Source organism: Notamacropus eugenii, chromosome 5 (assembly GCF_028372415.1).
Source record: "Notamacropus eugenii isolate mMacEug1 chromosome 5, mMacEug1.pri_v2, whole genome shotgun sequence".
NCBI lineage: Eukaryota > Metazoa > Chordata > Mammalia > Diprotodontia > Macropodidae > Notamacropus > Notamacropus eugenii.
The window spans coordinates 298575547-298594395 of NC_092876.1; the positions used below are offsets into that span (position 1 = coordinate 298575547).

The 18849-nt window shown below is 35.7% G+C and overlaps 1 protein-coding gene and 1 long non-coding RNA gene across 6 annotated transcripts in view; one reads left to right on the top strand and one right to left on the bottom strand.

Annotated features, from left to right (window-relative positions):
- Positions 1-18849, top strand: part of ZRANB3 (zinc finger RANBP2-type containing 3) — a 199083-nt gene that overhangs the window by 115612 nt on the left and 64622 nt on the right. The gene's annotated exons all lie outside the window — the stretch shown is intronic.
- Positions 1-18849, bottom strand: part of LOC140506251 (uncharacterized) — an 85759-nt gene that overhangs the window by 12914 nt on the left and 53996 nt on the right. The window lies entirely within an intron of this gene.

Consider the following 18849-nt stretch of genomic DNA (forward strand, 5'->3'; position numbering starts at 1 on the left):
AGTTTGATACCTCTGATCTAGTCCACCCTTCTTTCACAAATGAGAAAAGTAAAATGGAGAAATGTGATTTCTGCAGTATTACAGTGGCCAAGCTGGGAACTGAGTCCAAGCCTTCTGACTCATTCCATGGCACTACATCATGTTGACTTCTACATTAGGACACTGGGATTTTTTTTTTTCCCCTATCATAATGGAATTTATAAATCTAAATGAATCATAGAATGTCACAGAAATCCAGTGATAGAAGAAGAGTAAGATGTCATCTTAGCTTGTATAATTCTTACCTTAGTATCAGTTCCTTTTATAAAAGGTTCAAGGAGGATATTGTCAAACTTGTAATGATTCTACCTCATATGGTAAGCCCATTTAATTTTCACCTATCTGAGTAGTGATATCTTCTTTGATTTTTAAGGTGAACTCTGTCTTCCTTGTAATTTATACCCACTTAGTCTAGTTTTTCCCACCTTAACTATATAGCCATGTCTAATTCTTCTTGTATGTGACAATTTTTGAAAACAGCTATTTTGTACCCATTTTGTACCCTCTATAAATCTCTTCTCCATATTAAAAGTCCTGATATCACTTTATGCACAGCAACAACCACAGTGTGTGAGAGTTTTTTCTGGTAGACTTAGATTTTTGTAATAACACAAGAACTTCTTACAAAAAAAAAAAAAATCCCAATGGAGGATCTCAAGGCAAAATGCCTGCCACACTCAGAGAGAGAAATATGGAAGTCACTCACATATTGTAGCAGATCATGTTTGTGTATGTGTATGTATTTGTGTATCATGTTCTGATTTGTTATACGATTTCTTTCATTTATCTTAGTTTGACTACATAGCATGACTATAGTGAAAATATACTCAATAGGAAAGTATATGTAGAATCTATACAGAATTGTATGCAGTCGTGGGGAGGGAGGGGGGTAGTGGGGAGTAGGTGGGGAGGGATAAAATCGCAATTGTATGGCAGTGATTGTTAAACATTACAAAATAAAAAAAAAAAGTCCTGATATCTTTGATTATTCCTTATGTGAATTATAATTTCAGGTTCTTGTATCACGTTGGTCTCCTCTTCAGAATGGACTCTAGCTTTTCAGTCTTTCTCTTTCTCATATGGTGGAATACTTAAAATTGGTTACACTATCCAAATATGGATTACCATTACAATTCACAATGAAATTCTAACTCAATTCAGCCCAAGATCATATAGACTTCTTGCTCAGGGTGAGGAAGCCTTGGTTTTAATTCTGCCTCTGACACAGCCTAGAGGTACTAAACTTCTCAATACTCCAGACATTATAAGTGTCTCAGAAACTATAAGTTACAGAACAGTTTCTTATCCATATTAGTCAAAGGAGTTTCCTCACCTGGGTTTCCCTGTGCAAATAAAATCACAGTTTCCCTAGACCAAAATGAAAAGTTATATTAGCTCTTTTACCACTCAGTTTTTCTCTGAAGTCATAGTCAAATGAAACCCTTTGATCTTTTTCTTTCTCATCTACTGCTTAATCTTTTTAAGAAGGACCTCAGCTGAGGACTCAAGGTGGTGGAGTCAAAGCAGGGACTTCCCTGAGCTCTCCCCCAAAGTCCTTCAAATACTTGTAAAAGTGACTCTAAACAAATTCTAGAACTACAGAACCCGCAAAATGACAGAGTGAAACAAACCCCAGCCCAAGACAACCTAGAAAGCTGACAGGCAGGGTTTATCACACCAGTCAGGGAGCAGAACATATTCCAGTGTGGGCCACACCAGCACAGACTGGCCTGAGCAGGCCTCAGGGGATTGAATCATTGGCAGCTGTGACAGTTTCCTGACTTCTCAACCCACAAACACCAAAAAGGTCAGAGGAATACTCTGTGGGATCTGGGGGAAAGAGGAACACCATCTGGCCAGGTCTGGCCCCAGCCCCAGGGTGGTGGTGGTGGTGGCGGCGGCAGTGCAATGGCAGCAACAGCTGCAGTAGAAGCAGCAAAGGTTGCTTTAAAAGCTCTGGGCCCACAGATGGTGGAGGTTCAAGCAACTGATAGAAAATCCCTGAAGCCTGGGACAATACACCCACTCCTACTCCTACCCCCACTGGAAGCAGAGTGCTACCTTGACAAAGAGTTAAAAAGTAAAGCATTTGGCTGGGAAGATGAGTAAGCATCATAAAAGAACTCAGACTATAGAATTTTACTTTGGTGACAAAGAAGATCAAAACATACAACCAGAAGAAGACAAAGTCAAAGTTCCTACATAAAAAGCCTCCAAGAAAAATATGAATTGGTCATAGGCTATGGAAGAGCTCATACAGGATTTTGAAAATCAAGTAAGAGAAGTAGAGGAAAAATTGGAAAGAGAAGTAACAGTGATGCAAGAAAATCAAATTAGAATGGAACAAGTGGAATTCAGTGACTTTATGACAAATCAAGAAATTATAAAACAGAACCAAAACAATGGAAAAATAGAAGACAATGTGAAGTATCTCACTGGAAAAACAACTGACCTAGAAAATAGATCCAGGAGAGACCATTTAAAAATTATTGGGCTACCTGAAAGCCATGATCAGTAAAAGAGCCTGGACACCTTTCAAGAAATTATCAAGGAAAACTGCCCTGATATTTTGCCCAGAGGGCAAAATAGAAATTGAAAGAATCCACTGATCACCTCTGGAAAGAGATCCTAAAAGGAAAATTCCTAGGAATATTGTAGCCAAATTCCAGATTCCCAGGTCAAGGAGAAAATATTGTAAGCAGCCAGAAAGAAACAATTTGAGTATTGTGGAAATACAATCAGGATAACTCAAGATCTTTCAGCTTCTACATTAAGGGATTGAAGGGCTTGGAATATGATATTCTGGAGGTCAAAGGATCTAGGATAAAAATCAAGAATCACCTACCCAGCAAAACTAAGCATAATCCCTCGGGAAAAAATGAACATTCAGTGAGATAGAGGACTTTCAAACATTCTTGATGAGAATACCAGAGCTGAATAGAAAATTTGACTTTCACATACAAGAATCAAGAGAAGTATGAAAAGGTAAACAGGAAAGAGAAATCATAAGGGACTTATTAAAATTAAACTATTTACATTCTTACATGGAAAGATCATATTTGTAACTCGTGAGACTCTTCTCAGTATTAGGGTAGTTGAAGGGAATATATATATAGACAGAGGGTACAGGATGAGTTGAATATGAAGGAGTGATATCTAAAAAATTAAGGGGTGAGAGGAATATATTGGAGGAGAAGAAAGGGAGAAATAGAATGAGGTAAATTATCTCACATAAAAGAGGCAAGACAAAGGTTTCATAATGAAGGGGGAAGAGGAGGGAGGTGAAAAAGAATGAGTGAATCTTACTGCCGTCAATTTGGCTTAAGGAGGCAATAATATACATATTCAATTGGGTGTCTTACCCTACAGGAAAGTAGGGGAGAAGGGGATAAGAGAATAGAAAATGATAGAAAAGAGGGCAGATTGGGGGACGGGGTAAGCAAACCTTTTTGAAAAGGAATAGGGTCAAAGGAGAAAATAGAATAATTGGGGGGTAGAACAGGATGGAGGGAAATATAGTTAGTCTTTCACAACATGACTATTATGGAAGTGTTTTGCATAAGGACACATGTATAACCTACATTGGATTGCTTGCCTTCTCAGTGAGGGTAGGTGGGGAAGGAAGAAGGGAGAGAATTTGGAACTCAAAGTTTTAAAAGCAAATGTTAAAAAATTGTTTTTACATACAACTAGGAAATAAGATATACAGATGATGAAGTATAGAAATCTATCTTGCCCTTAAATAAAGTAAAGGGGAAGGGGATGAGGGGGATGATAAAAGGGAATGCAGACTGAGGAAAGGGATAATCAGAATGCATGCCATCTCGGGGTGGAGGGTAGGGAAGAGATAGGGAAAAAATTTGGAACTCAAAATCTAGTGAAAATGAATGTTGAAAACTAAAAATAAATAAATAATTTTTTTGAGAAAGGGCCCCAGCCATCCTCATTCACTTTCCTCACCGCACTCTTTTTCAGTTCCCTCTTTATGTGTTATCTTCCCCCATCAGAATGTAACCTCCCTGAGAGTAGGTACCATCTTTTTTTCTTGTATTTGTATTTCCAAGGCATAGCTCAGGGCCTGGCACATAGGAAACAATAAATACTTTCTCTGTGGCTCTCCTTCATCTTCATTCACCCATATATCTGATCCAACCTAATTAAAAATGATCTCTTCTTATTTGAACTTCAAATAGCATTTTGTATGTATTGTTTCCTATATTCTTCTAATTTCCTCCATTTTCTATTATAGTTGCTGTATGGTTAATGCATATTTGTGCTCATTTTAAACCTTTGTTGGAATGTGAGTTTTATTAGTGAGGTGACGTCTTATCTTTTCTCCTTGCACAGTAGTTTACCAGTAGATCTCTTATCTCATCTGTATGAGTATTTGGTACAGATTGTAATCTGTCTGTCACTTCTCATTCTCGATGATTATTGTCCTTATTCTTCCATAGTTTATTCACAGAGATCAACCCATTATGTGGAAAGCTGTTCTCTAGGTCTTTTTATATTTCAAAGATACCAACTAGAAGGGCCCTCAACTTCTCCACCTGTCATCTCTTGCTCTTGTGACATGTTTGACCAGTTCTCTTTTCCCATAATACATTTTCTGAGTGGTATCCCTTAAACCACTTATTTGAGTGAAGGATGTCAATATACAGCAGCTTTCTTGTGCTCGCTATGGGTCTCTCCATTGCCTTTTGCATCAACTAAATTTAAATTGTTTGGAGTGGTGATATGATTTGCATCCAAAGAACATTACTAGGAGACTATTTGCATTAAAAATATGGGTCTTTTCACCCAAATTCCTCAAACTTGGGAACATTAAAAGCATAATACAGTTTCCCAAAATTGAATTCTATCTGCTCTTCTTTTCAATCTTAGAGCAAATTCATTATTCATCTACTGAGCCTTTTTTTCTTATTTTGTACTGATTAGCCAACTCAATGAACTATACTTCCAAGAGTACTTTTCATAGGACAGTAGGCATTTTTGTCCATTTGGTTTAGTTCATATTGATTGCTAGGTTGATCTCTTTTGAATAATCAGAAGATTTTTTTCATGTGGATCTTATGCAAGAGACCTACAGGCATGGGAGCAACTTTGGCAAGCATGCATCTCCCTATTCTGTGTTTCCCTTGGTATTAATAATTTCTGTCATTGGATAGGATTATCTCTGTAGTGGGATCTCAACATACATGCATATACATGTGCATGCATTTCATGTATGCACATACATATATATGCACAGACACATGTTGTGTGTATGTATTTGTATGTATGTATATCTAGCTATCTATATGAGATTACTATTTGGAAAAGCATCTTTAAGGCCGAATATTGCTTTATCAATTCAGATACTTTTTTGTGATTGACAAATGATAGCTATAGCACTATCTTGCGTTCTCTGCATCTTTCAGTCAGTTGTGAGAATGTGAAGAAGATAATTTGCTGTGGAAAATCATTTAAGTGAGCATATGGACAGGTGAATGAATGCATGCTTGCACGATTGAACGAATGAATGAAAAAGTAGTTAAGAGTTTACTTTGTGCAAAATACTGTGCTAAGCACTAGCAATACAAAGCAGAAAAGGTCCCAAGCTCATATTCTAGTGAGGGAGACAATAGATACAGAAGGTTTTAGTTACAAGTCAGATTGAAAGGTCACACAGTCCACAGGGTACAGCAGCAGAAAAAGGTAGTAATACATCTTTTAAAATTCATTTCTACTGATAAAATCCTATCAGTTTCTGATGTTGAATCATTTGACTGCCAAGAACCTCAGTGGCAAGAACTTTCCCTTCTGTGTCTTTCTGCATTGTGGCGCTAATGATTGTGAAAGCCTTTCTATTTTTTTCTCATATTTTTACCAAGGATACTTTCAATATAGACATAAATCATTCTTATAAAGATGAGAAAGTGGTTTCCCTGGTTGTTGGTGTTCTCTCTGTTCACTTTTTGATAGTATTAACATCAGCCATTCTTTTTCTGTTTTCTGAGACCTCATAAAAATACTCTTCCGCACTTTCTGGCTTGCATTACTTCCAGTGTGGCTTTCCTTGGTTTATTATCCACTTGGTCTAATCCTTCTTCCCAGTTTCATCTTCCTAAATGCCATTTCTGCTTTTCATATATGACTTTAGGAGCTAAAGTAGGAATGGGGAGCCTGTGGCCTCAAGGCCACGTGTGATCTTCAAGGTCTTCAAGTGTGGCCCTTTAACTGAATCCAAATTTCACAGAACAAATCCCCTTAATAACAGGATTTGTTCTGTAAAACTTGGACTCAGTCAAAGAACTGCACTTGAGGACCTCGAAGGCCGCATGTAGCCTTGAGGCAGCAAGCTCCCCACCCCTGGACTAAGATGTCAGATTCCCTGTCACTGTTGATGAAAATGTATTTTTATAATGACATTGATATATTATTCTTTTTTATGTTTATATGTTTTCCTTACACATTTGTTTTTGGAATACTATGGGATGATATAGCTAATTTGGCTCACAAATCAGTTCTGTTCCTTTTCACCATTTTATTAGGCATTATTCCTTTTAATTATTTACCATCTTCCATTGTAAGATGTTGGAAACAGTCAATAGTCTAAAGCAATGTTGTCCCCTAGTTTCCATCTCTTTCTCTGTAGCAAGAAGTTCAAGTTTTGGCTGACTGAGGAAGTTAGGGGCTCTAAAAGTCTCTCCACTGACACTAATTGGCTCCTATAACTTGGAGTCTTGGAGAGTTGCCTGGGAACTTAGGGGTTAAGCAACTAGGTCAGAATCACATAGATTGTATGTGTCAGATATAAGACATGAGCTATTACTGATTTGAAATATGACTATCTACTCTACTGCCTCTCTTTAGTGTTAATTAATATCCTGTTTAAATAGGTCACAGTGAATCTGTTTTTAATTGCATACCATATCTTCTATATATTCTTCTAATTTGGTGGTTTTTGATCTTTGCTCAAATAAGTTGTTTGGTGTGAGTATAAATAGTTGATTAAAAATGACATTCACATCAGCAACCATTAGTTTTCCGTTTGTTAAAATGTAGTTATAGAATTGACTGAAAGGTACAGAGAATACAAGACCACACTCTGCTAATTGTTTGGTTATCTATAAAAAAGCATTTCATTTTATAGAACAGAATGCTGCCTTTATTGCTTTCTTCCGTGATATATCCCATACATATATGCTAGGGTAATAAAAGATTACTTAATGAATTCAACAACAAATATAACTTTTTTACTTTAATCTGTTAACATCAGTAAGGTATAAAACAGAAAGATGTGTGCTCCCTAGTGTTGTTTGTTACTGTCAGAGAGAATGGCAACAGAAGACTCCAAAAGAAAGAGGAATATCTTGTAAGTATATGAGGTCCTCCATTCATCTCTGAGGATTTGAGGCAAGACAGTGGCATAGTGGATAGAACACTGAGCCTCGAATCAAGAAGACCCAAGTTCAAATCTGGCCATAGACATTTATTAGCTATGTGACCCTGAGCAAGTCACTTACCATCTCTCAGCCCTAGTTTCCCCCTCTGTAAAATGAGGGTAATGGAATCAACCTTCCAGAGCTGTCATGAGGATCTAATGAGATCTTTGAAAAGCACTTTACAAACTTTAAAGCACTACGTAAAGTCACTTAGCCCTAACCTGGTCCAGCAGTACGTATATCTTGAACTGAGTTTAGAATAAATGGTTGGGAGAGAGTAGGACTGGGTTGCATTTGGGAAATTATGTATCCCATTCAATGATCTCAGTCTTCTTCCTGAATCAAAAACCTCTTTTTAATATGACATGCTTACATACCAAAAATTCATGGCTCAGTAAGCCACAGTGACTTGAACTCTTTATTTCTGGCTTTAATGGCCAAAAGTGACCCTAAGGGAATATACACCTGAAAAAGGTCTGAACAGGTACTTGTTAGAAACCCTGTTCCAAGAGGAAAGGGTTTTATAGTTGAGGAACCCCAAAGCAGTGGTAGAAACTATTAATTGCTTGAAAAAGGAAAAGATCCTGCACCATGTAAGAGCTGGGGTGACTATAGGACCATGATAAGACCTGGTGAAAGAAGCTAAGAGCTCAGGTTGAAGTATAGAGGCCTGAGCAAGAGGAAGATGTATACCATGGAAAGGAACTGAACCAGCCTAAGGTTTCATATTATTGATGCTTGGGGTAGTCAGTGTCATGAATTTTGTGAGGACTATGACCAGTCCTATAGAGTGACAGTAGAGCAAGTAGGAAAAAGCACTTAGAGAAAGACAGAATAGTCCCTTTCTAGCATGATGAGTAGGGTAACCCCTTCTCTAGTCTATACATGCCTTTTCATAAATGTGTTCCACATTTAAATCTTTATTTTTGCTTAATTCTTTTTTTTAATTTAATTTTATTATTATTATTTTTTAATATTTCACAATCACTGCCATAAAATTAAGATTTTATCCCCTCCCACACCTACCCCCCGCTACCTCCCTCCCTCCCCACGACAGCATACAATTCTGTATAGGTTCTACATATACTTTCCTATTGAGTACATTTTCACTGTAGTCATGCTATGTAGTTGAACTAAAATAAATGGAAGAAATCATATAACAAATCAAAACATGAACACAAAAACACACACACACACACAAACATGATCTGCTACATTCTGCGAATGACTTCCATATTTCTTTCTCTGAGTGTGGAAGGCATTTTGCCTTAGAAAACCACCATTGGGATTTTTTTTTTTTTTAAGAAGTTCTTACGTTATTACGAAATTCCAAGTCTACCAGAAAAAACTCTCGCACACTGTGGTCATTGCTGTGCACAGAGTTCTCCTGGTTCTGCTCCTTTCACTCAGCATCAGATCATATAAGTCCTTCCAGGCCTCTCTGAAGTCTTCTTATTCATCATTTCTTATGGCACAATAGTACTCCATTACATTCATATACCATAATTTATTCAGCCATTCCCCTATTGATGGACATCCCCTTGACTTCCAGTTTTGGGCAACTACAAAGAGTGCTGCTATAAATATTTTTGTACATGTGGGACCCTTTCCCATTTTTATGATCTCTTGGGGATACAGTCCTAGTAGCGATATTGCTGGGTCAAAGGGTATGCACATTTTTGTAGCCCTTTGGGCATAGTTCCAAATTGCTCTCCAGAATGGTTGGATGAGCTTGCAGCTCCACCAACAATGAATTAGTGTTCCAACTCTCCCACATCCTCTCCAGCATTTATCATTTTCTTGTTCTGTCATGTTAGCCAATCTTATAGGTGTGATGTGGTACTCATAGTTGTTTTGATTTGCATCTCTCTAATCAAAAGTGATTTAGAGCATTTTTTCATATGATTATAGATATCTTTAATTTCTTCTTCTGAAAATTGCCTGTTCATATCCTTTGACCATTTATCAATTGGGGAATGACTTGTATGATTATACATTTGAGTCAGTTCTCTATATATTCTAGAAATGAGGCCTTTATCCCCGAGCTTAGCTGTAAAAATTCTTTCCCAATTTACTACATCCCTCCGGATTTTGGTTGCATTGGGTTTGGTTGTGCAGAAACTTCTCAGTTTAATGTAATCAAAATTATCCATTTTGCATTTCATAATACTTTCTATCTCTTCTTTAGTAAAAAATTCTTCCCTTCTCCATAAATCTGATAAATACACTATTCCTTGCTTCTCCAGTTTATTCATGGTATCAATCTTTATACCTAAATCATGTACCCATTTGGACTTTATTATTTTTGCTTAATTCTTGAGAAAGAACTGACGACTCTTAGGGAAAGAGCCAAAATCAAGCCACATTTAGTTGTTATTAGAGTTTTCTTGGTTTGGGATAAAATTAGATTTTGGGAGAGATAGCCCCCAGGATAAAACTGGTTCCATGTGAACCCCAACCTGCAGTTCTCTGCCTTGGGATAATTTAAAGATTAGAACTCTTCCAGTGATGCTCTATGACTGGAAGTCATGGCATACTAAAATGTCTCTGATTTAAACTGCAGTCCATGCATGGGTGGAGATAGGTATAGTGGGTCATGATTACTCTGCATCATATCACCAATAATGAATTACAGTATGTAAAATACAGGCAAAGAGATCATCAATGTCTGGATAGAAAAGGGGGTTAGTCGATCATGTAGGAGAGTAGGATAAAAGATGGATATCCTTCATGTTACATTTACCCCACCCATCCCAATGTCAGGAGACCTGGAGAATGCTCCCTGCCAGAGGATTTATGGAATGACATAGGCAGTAGTCTTCCAAGATAAGATGTGAATGAGTTGTGACAAGTGACTTTGGAAGGAGTACCCACATGAATGAGTTCAGAGTATTGAAATATCTATATTATAATTATACACATACTCATTGTAATTCTTTTTGTCCTTTTTCTTTCCTGTTTTTTAACCTAGTTTCAACCCTGTCATTCTAATTAACCAGTATAATCAAGATAATAGTTAGCTAAGTATTATAACATTGCTATTATTTCAAGTGCTTAACTTATGAAAATGTTACTACTACAAGTTTGCTCCAAAAGTTTTTTGTGCTTATTCTGTTTTCATTTTTTTTATGACCATATTATTCTTCATGTATTTTACAGAATTTCTTGATGAACTCTGTTGTTTCTCTAAAACCAAAAGCTGTTCTAAAACTTGGCTTTTTCTCTGGGAATTACCCAGTCTTATTGATTTTTAAAACACCATGTAGCATATCTGTTGTCTTCCTAAAATGGAAAATGTGGTTCCCAAAACTGAACCCAGTGCTCCAGATCTAGTCTACCTTCATTTACATGTTACTCTAAATATAGTTTTAGAAAATAAGTTTGTGAAAAATTGAAACAAGGTGCTCTTGTGAAGCTTAATAGCAAGAGATCATTTGATACATTTTGTTTTAAGATAATAATAATAACATTATCCCAGGAACCATAAAATCTCATGGTAGATCTTTTGGAAGGTTCTCTATGTCACTTCCTTTGTTTTTCCAACTTTTAAGTGTTCTTTTGATGAAGGCATAACTAGAAATAATATAAAAGTCATATACCGATATTTAAAACTTTGCCATACGATAAAGCAAAATCACATTTCCCTTATTTAGTTGTGGTCTTAGGTAAATCTCAGGTTACAAATACTGCCTACAATTTGTGTATATGAACAGTGTGTTATGCCAGATGAGTCAAAAACTTCCTAGTTGGGAAAAATCGTCCTGAATGGCTCATTATGATTCAAGTAATTGATTTCTCCTTTTTTTTGTTGTTGTTTAACTGTAAATATTTTATCTTTCAGGAAATATTGCAAGCTTGAGTATGATAGTTTTAAGTGTTTTTCCCCCTATATTTCTCAAATAATCTTTCTAAAACTTTTTCTTTATCCTCTAGCTTAACATAAGATTAGGAAAAGGAGCAGTAAAATGTAAGCCAGAAGACCTGGCTTTTGCTTCCAGTTTTGCCCCTAACTCATTATTTGATATTGCATATCCTTCTGCAGTCCAGTGACAGAGTTGGACAGACTGGGAGTCTTATTTTAGTTATTTCACTTTCAGGACCCTGGTGGGTCTGGCACCCCTACTCTAAATCCATATTTCTCATAGAAGCATTTTATCATATGATGTTTATGTTGCATAAAACTCATTATACCATATTAGTTATACATGATGGATTAAATAGGTTATTTGTTTTGGCGTTGGTCATATTGTGTCTTTGGGAAAATTCTTTTTGACCCTCAAAGAATTAATTTTTATGCAGACTTTAAAAACATAATTTGTTCATGAATTGGAGATTGTCTCCATTCTCAATCTCTTCAGTCTGTTGAATCAGATTATTATTTCTAATAGAACATAAGCTGCATGGAGAGAGATCTTGTCTTAATCTTTGTTTTTAAGACAACACTAAGCAAACTTCCAAGCATGTATAATAAGCACTAAATAAATAATTTTGAATGAATGAATTCATGTTAATAAATTTAAAAATAACTTTAAGCCTAATAATGACATCATATCTTAATAACTATATCTCATTTCAATGTCCTGCTTTGGTTCATTTTGGAAATTATTATTTTTTAATTGAATGATTTTATTTGTTTTCAGTGTTCCATATATCTTAGATTTTTTTTCCACTCTCTCTCCCTCATTCCCCACTCCTTCCCCACTCTCTCCCTGAGATGGTGTACAATCTTATATAGGTTCTACACATCCATTTCTATTAAATGCATATTGCATAGAATTAAAATGAATGGGAGAAACCATAAAACAAAACGTAATACAAAAGAAATACAAAACATAATACAAAAACATAATACAAAAGAAAATGGTCTGTTTATATCTGTGATCCAGTTCCATAGTTCTTTCTCTGGATGTGGAAGGCATTTTGTCTCGAGTCCATTGGAAATTTTTTAAGTCCATGCATTTCAATGAAGTACTAAGTCTACCAGAAAAATTCTTCACACACTGTGGTTGTTGCTGTGTACAGAGTTCTCCTGGTTCTGTTCCTTTCACTCAGCCTCAGTTCATATAAGTCTTTCCAGGCTTCTATGAAGTCTTCCTGTTCATCATTTCTCATAGCATAATAGTATTTCATTACATTCATATACCACAACTTGTTCAGCCATTCCTCAATTAATAGGCATCCTCTTGACTTCCAGTTTTTGGTCACCACAAAGAGAGCTGCTATAAATATTTTTGTACATGTGGGACCCTTTCCCATTTCTATGATTTCTTTGGGATAGAGTCCCAGAAGCGATATTGGTGGGTCAAAAGATATGCACATTTTTGTAGCCCTTTAGGCATAGTTCCAAATTGCTCTCCAGAATAATTGGATCAGCTCACAGCTCCACCAACAATGAATTAGCATTCCAACTCTCCCACATCTTCTCCAACATTTATCATCTTCCTGTTTTGTCATGTTAGCCAATCTGATAGGTGTGATGTGGTACCTCAGAGTTATTTTGATTTGCATCTCTCTAATCAGTAGTGATTTAGAGCATTTTTTCATATGATTATAGATAGCTTTAATTTCTTCCTCTTAAAATTCCCTGTTCATATCCTTTGACCGTTTATCAATTGGGGAATGACTTGTATTCTTGTATATTTGACTCAGTTCTCTATATATTTTAGAAATGAGACCTTTATCACAGACACTAGTTGCAAATATTCTTTCCCAGTTTTCTGCTTCCCTCCTAATCTTGGTTACATTGGGTTTGTTTGTGCAAAAACTTTTTAATTTGCTGTAATCAAAATTATCCATTTTGTACTTCATAATGTTCTCTATCTTTTGTTGGGTCATAAATTTCTCCATTCTCCATAAATCTGACAAACACACTATTCCTTACTCCCCTAATTTGTTTATAGTATCAATCTTTATACCTAGATCTTGTACCCATTTCAACTTTCTTCTTCTGTGTGATGTCAGGCATTGGTCTATGCCCAGTTTTCACCACACTGTTATCCACTTTTCCCAGCAATTTTTGTCAAACAGTGAGTTCTTATTCCAGAAACTGGGGTCCTTAGGTTTATCAAACAGTAGATTGCTATATTCATTGACTACTGTGTCTTGAGTACCTAACCTATTACACTGGTCTACTTTTCTGTTTCTTAGCCAGTACCAAGTGGTTTTGATGATTGCTGCTTTATAATACAATTTGAGATCTGGTAGCCACCTCCCCTAGCATTTCTTTTCATTAGTTCCCTTGATATTCTGGACCTTTTGTTCTCCAAATAAATTGTGATATTACTTTTCTAGCTCTAGAAAATAATTATCTGGTAGTTTGATTGGTTCGGCACTGAATAAGTAAATTAATTTAGGTAGAATTGTAATTTTTATTATAATAGCTCATCCTACCCACAAGCAACTGATGTTTTTCCACTAACTTAGATCTGACTTTATTCGTGCAAAAAGTATTTTGTAATTGTGTTCATATAATCCCTGGGTTTGTTTTGGCAGGTAGACTCCCAGATGTTTTATAGTGTCTACTGTAGCTTTAAACAGGATTTCTATTTCTATCTCTTGCTATTGGGCTTTGTTAGTAATATATAGACATGCAGATGATTTATGTGGCTTTATTTTGCAACCTGCGACTTTGCCAGAGTTGTTTATTATAGTTTTTTACTTGATTATCTGGGATTCTCTAAGTATGTCATCATATTATCTGCAAAGAGTGATAACTTAGTTTCTTCTTTGCCTATTCTAATTCCTTCAATTTCTTTTTCTTCTCTTATTGCTACAGCTAGCATTTCTAATACCATATTGAATAATAGTGATGATAACGGACATCCTTGTTTCACCCCTGATCTTATTGGAAATGCATCTAGCTGGTCCCCATTGCATATAATGCTTGCTGATCGTTTTAGGTAGATACTGCTTATTATATTATGGAAAGTTCCATTTATTCTTATGCTTTCCAGTATTTTCAATAGGAATGGGTATTGTATTTTGTCAAAGGTTTTTTTTCTGTATCTATTGAGATAATCATGTGATTTCTGTTAGTTTTGTTGTTGATATGATCAATAATGCTAATAGTTTTTCTAATATTGAACCAGCCCTGCATTCGTGGTATAAATCCCACCTGATCATAATGTATTATTCTTATGATAAGTTGCTATATTCTTCTTGCTAATATCTTATTTAAAATTTTTGCATCTATAGAAATTGGTCTATAATTTTCTTTCTCTGTTTTGACTCTTCCTGGTTTAAGTGTCAGAACCATATTTGTATCATAAAATGAATTTGGGAGGACTCCTTCCCCAATTTTCCCAAATAGTTAATACAGTATTAGAATTAACTGTTCTTTAAATGTTTGATAGAATTCACTTGTAAATCTATCTGGTCCTGGAGACTTTTTCCTAGGGAGTTCATTGATAGCTTGTTCAATTTCCTCTTCTCAGATGGGGTTATTTAAGATCTCAACTTCCTCTTCTGCTAATCTGGGCAATTTATATTTTTTAAAATAATCATCCATCTTATTTTGATTGTCCAATTTATGAGCATTGTAAAAATCAAATGAGCTGATGGTGTATATTATGGGCTTTGCAAATTTTAGCATGTTATGTTTATTAATGGCAATTGTTATTATTAATGTATAATAGGTAACCAAAACAAAAATTCTATTATTTTAATAATTAAATTGCTGGTGAAATATCTTCATTATTTATTGCATTTAATGAAGAAAAATGTTCTATGTAATATTGCACTAAATGAAAATGAAAAATCTTTTTCTTATCTTTTATTCTGAATCACTGAATAAGTCTTGCTTTCATGTATATGGCTAATTTAACAATGATAATAAATTGTCATTATAGATTAATAGACCTGAAAAGGATCGCTGGGATTATCTGTTTCGTTTCCTTTCCTCCTGCCAGCATTGCCTATTAAAGTCTAAATAAATGGCTTTCCAGCTTTTTTGTTTTCTAGCTCTCCAAGGAGATTTCTGTCTCATTATCTTTTTTCCTTCCCTTCCATATTACCTCACAATGCCTTTCAGGCAGGGGGAAGCCCAGCAGTACTCTTGGTCTTGCTAACATTATTACAGTATTAGATAGGAGCTATTCTAGACTCTGGCAATTATGACAGAGATACAACAGTTCTCATTTCTGAAAATATATGCCCCTGTCTCATAAGATTGCTGAACAGATAACAAAATAAGTTCTTTTACAAAGTCTTAGGAGGAAAAATGTGATTAATGTATTTTATCTTGAGTTTTATTAACTTTTTTAAGTTAATTTTTAAGTTAAGTTAATTATTTTTGTTAACTTTAGGCTTTCCCCCTAACATTTGTTATAATGTAATGATAATAATAATGCTATAATAAAAAATAAACTACTCCTGTACAACTTAAATGGTGAATATTAATTAAGAAAAAAAAATCACATAATAAAAAAAATCTCAGATTCTTGAGGGAGAAAAATGTCATTTCATTACCATGTTGAACTTCCTTAAAGGTTAACACGAATTAAACTGATCCTGTCCAGAGAACTTAAGATACATATTACATTAAGATTGATGAAAATTCCAACATTTAATAAAATCTTATTTTTACAAACTTTACTTTTAATGCTGTATGTAATATGCGATTAAACAATAGTTGCTGATAGTCTAACGTGAATTCCTTGCCCAAAGACTAACAAATGAACATACTGTAAAAAGATATGTCATTTCAGTATTGATCTGATTTGTAATGTAACTCATATCCGGAATTTACAGAGGAGGATCCATCAAAAAACATTTATTAGGCACCTACTATGTGCCAACTGTTGTGCTAGGTGCTCCATGTACAACTATAAAGAATGAGACAGTCCATACCTAGGAACTTAAATTCATTCTAATGGATTTGGAAAGAGTACAATACAGTATCTGCTCATAAAATAAAAAAGAAGTGGTAGAGGAAAAAATGAGATCATAGAAAACTTAGTGTGACAGTCAACTAAAGCAGAACATCCTAGGACAATTTGTAGATAAACCTAGAAGGAAGACAACAAACAAAAAATGGAAAAGATTTGTTCTTTATTAAACACATTATTTTGTTCATCAGTGACAATGAAGAGATTCCATTTAAACTCTGATAGCAGTCTACAGTGTGCTGCATGAAAAAAAGAGCAGTGACACCAAAGACAGCAAAGATGGGAAAAGCTGCTGCCCCAGACCAGTTTTTCCCTGATGATGAAAAAGATCTATTATTACTACATCAGCAGCCAGTTTCTCTTTGTTGGTCAGAATCAGGTCCAAAATAACAATTCCACTCATTGCCTACTCCACCTTATAAAGAATGAAGTTATTATTAAGACAAATCAGCAACATCATTTATTCTGCTTTTAGAAGAAAGAGATTTATACCAAATGACCAAGCAGTTGAAGAGTCCTGTCTGAAGTAGATTATGCTTTCATTTCAGATTTGTGTTTCCTGACTTCCGCATGTTGTTTACTCCTGATCAAGTAGTCTGTGATGTATATTCACAATAAAATATTTTTCTTTCTACCTCCATTAGTACTTGTCTACACGCCTACTACCCTGCTTCTCCCTCCTCTACTTCCCTACACCTCCACTTGCTAGATTTCCTTACTTGAGTATCTCTTAATATACACTATTCTTCTTACAGGTGCCTATTCTAGTTATGAGTCCCATCTCAATAAATTTCAGTAATAGCTTATGAGGTCAGTTTTGCCTGCTTACATTAGAGTCCTGACTCAGTTTATTTACTACTCATGCTTTGTGTATTTATGTATAAATACATGAGGCCATGGTTTTTGCTGTGGTCATATGATTTAGAACTGAAGGAGACATTAAATATGATCTAGTTCAACCCCTTCATTTTACAAATGAGAGAACTAAGTCCCATAGAGGTTAAGTTACACAGGTAGTCAGTAACAGAGCTAGAATTTGAACTGAGTATTATCTACTGTGAATTATTGGCCTTCCCTACTGACATTTTTATTTTATTTTATTATACCTGCTACTTTTGATGGTATTTGACTTAGAAGATACATGTGGACAGTTTTCTCTCTCCCACTTTTGTTTCAGAGACCTCTTGATCAGATTCATGAGACCCCAGGTAAACATATTTTTATCCGTCCTCATAAAGGGCACTACATCCCTGTCTTAAATCATTCCTATTTCTAAAGTCTATAATAATAATTATTTTTTGAAAATTTATAGCACTTACTGTGTGCCAGGCACTGTGCTAAGTGCTCTACAATTATTATCTTATTAGATCCTCCCAACAAAATAAAAAGACAAGCCCTGTCCTCAAAGAGCTTATAGTCTAATGGGGGAAGATAACACACAAAAGGAACCTGGAAAGGAAGCCAGAGGGAGAGGGATGGATGAAGAGAAGGCACTCAGAATGGGGTATGATGAAAAAGTACAAATGAGTTCAAAAGCAGAGTAGCTGATGGGAAATAGAAGATTGTGCTGGGGCCCCTCCTTAAATGGAAGTCCTAGAGCCCATGGCTCTGCACTCTCCTTCAAGCTCTCCCTTCTCTAGGCACACTTATTACGTAGCTATTATGGTCCTTTTTCCTTTCCTTTCCTATTACATTCTTTTGCCTTCCTTCTTTCTGGTTAGGGTTCTTCTGCCTATTCATCGTATTTTCCTTCCTCCAATGTCACTGATTACTACTGTCTCCTCCTGGATACTGTGTGTTTTGGGTTTTTCTGACACTTCCGTTTCCGGGTCTTCCTCCTGCTTCTCTGAGCACTCGTCACTGCTAGTTCATCTTCTCTGTCATGTTGCCTGTTTGTGTGTGTTTCTCAGTGCTCTGTCCTGGACCCTCTTCTCTACTAGTTCTGTCTCTTGGTAAACATCATCAGCTCCAGTAACTTTAATTATCATCTATGTAGATGATTCACAGATCCAACTCCCAACTCTCCCCTGACCTTGGCTCATATCATCAATTACCTGTTGGAAATTTTTTCAAATTCAGCATGTCCAAAACAGAACTCACTATCTTAGTCCAAAATATACCCCACTTCTAAATTTTCCTGTATTTGTCAAAGGCACTATGATTGTTTTAGTTATCCAAGATCATAACCTCACCTTTATCCTTAACTCTTCTCTCTTCCTTACTCTACAAATGCAGTCATTTGTCAGATCTTGCATTTTGTAACACTGCATTTCTGGCATCTGAGCCCTTCTCTCTACTCACATATCTAGCACCTTAATTGAGGTTCTTGCCACCCCTCACCTAGATTATCACAGTAACCTGATTTATCTTTGTGCTGCCGTATGTCTCCTACCACCACCATCTATCCTTTGTGCTGCTGCCAAAGTAATTAAGCACAGATCTGATCATGTTACTGTTGGAAACTGAGTCAGCCTTGACTATAAATTGTTTAATTCTTT